This window comes from Amphimedon queenslandica, unplaced genomic scaffold (genome assembly GCF_000090795.2).
Source record: "Amphimedon queenslandica unplaced genomic scaffold, v1.1 AMPQUscaffold_9824, whole genome shotgun sequence".
Classification (NCBI taxonomy): Eukaryota; Metazoa; Porifera; class Demospongiae; order Haplosclerida; family Niphatidae; genus Amphimedon; species Amphimedon queenslandica.
In genome coordinates this window covers 329-1,952 of record NW_003549904.1, presented here as the reverse complement: position 1 = coordinate 1,952, position 1,624 = coordinate 329, and the positions used below count along the sequence as shown (strand labels likewise).

Here is a 1,624-nt window from a genome sequence, read left to right as displayed (position 1 = left end):
ATCATCATTAATACTACTAATAATATCAATAGCACTATTATTATAAACTTACTATATATACCGCAGATAAAAAGGAAACTACAATTACTACTAGGAACCACATATACATATACAGTACAAACACAAAAAGAGTTCATCGGCTTGGGAAGTAAGAAAGGGAGACAAGAAAACAGTTACATAATGGACCTAGCCACCTCAATAAGGAAGGAAAGGAATAGTTTGATAAAAATACTTATTTCTCAAAAGCACACACATAGGTTACATGTAATACTGGTTACATGTATTACAATCTTATCAACACTTACCATGCATGATTTCCATTTCGCTTTTTTGGCACTCTGTCGCTTAAGTGACAGAAATGAACAAAACACTCATTTAGACCTTTTCAGTCCTCCATTGTACCTCTAGGCGTGGCTAATTGCAATTGAATATCATTCTGATTCACTTGTTTGATTTTACCTCAGTCTGATATCTCTGGTCTGATCAGGGATATAAAAGACTAACGTAACCGGGATTGGCAATGGGATCACGTGAGCGCATCATTTGTGTATAAAAACTTTTTGCAGTCTCTGTTATGATTTTCAAGATGGCGGCTGTCAATGTCTGGAGTATGAAGTTGCTCTTTTCTCTTTTAAAGATGTATTTAGCTTTATGAAAAATCTACTGCAAAGTTATAATGGCGGCTTCAAGGTTCTGATAGGTTATTGTAAGTTAATATTTGTTTTAAATTGTTTAAATCTTCAATTTACGGCTAAAATTCCATTTGCGTACCTCTGTAGCCCAAATATTTGTTTCAATGAATGTGTTTTTGTCATGAAATGTTGCTATTTACTTTATTACATTGTTTAGGCAACTTCTCTTGTTTCTCCAGAGTGTTCTTCATGAATTATTCAAGAAAAACCACCAGTTTGCCATGGTATGACTTTTGCGTACCTCTCAAGAGAATAGACTACATTCTATTGCTATGAAACCACAATAAGGAGACCCTTTACATGTTTTTACATTGTTTAAAGTTGTTTTTGAATTTTCCCTGTTGCTGGTTTTTTTTAGTTATAACAATTTACATTCAGCCATTTTGCTAAGATGCCATTGATTGCTGCCATTAATTTAATGAATAATAACAGAGTCTGATAATTGATTTCCGGTCCGTAACCAATCCCGGTTACGTTAGTCTATTATATCCCTGGTCTGATATATTGCTGTTATGCAAAGAAGATACTGGATGTAATGCTACATTAATGAATCTTCACTCTGAGTGTAACAGTGCTGTTTACACTGGTGTATCATGATTTTATGAAGATGGCTGCCAGTCACATGGAGGGAATCGGAATTGCTTTTCTTGAGTTTTTTAAGGCTTACGAAGGTAATAGCGAAGTTGCAGCCTATTCTGACAGTATAACAGATGAGTATAGGCTGTTATAAAGTTGAAAAAAGGACAATTTCTGAAGATTGCCATTTCAGTGGTCATTTTTGAGTGAAACAAATTATACGAGCAGTGAGTCAACCTATTTTTAACATCTGATTATTATGTTTTTGCTTGAATTATTCAGATAGGCATGATAATTTTGTGGGTGGTGTCACTGTGGTTGCCGCCATGTTTTGTAGGTCAATTTGCTCAATTGAA

The 1,624-nt window shown here is 34.5% G+C and overlaps 1 long non-coding RNA gene across 3 annotated transcripts in view; it reads right to left on the bottom strand.

Annotated features, from left to right (window-relative positions):
- LOC109590580 (uncharacterized) overlaps positions 1-469 on the bottom strand; it is a 2,886-nt gene extending 2,417 nt beyond the window's left edge. For 2 of the 3 annotated variants that reach the window (XR_002189391.1, XR_002189392.1), the window contains exon 1: positions 306-467. This is a non-coding gene — a long non-coding RNA (uncharacterized LOC109590580). Of the gene's footprint in view, positions 1-305 lie in introns of all 3 variants that reach the window. The other variant, XR_002189393.1, reaches the window with a different exon arrangement.
- Positions 470-1,624: the final 1,155 nt, after the last annotated feature.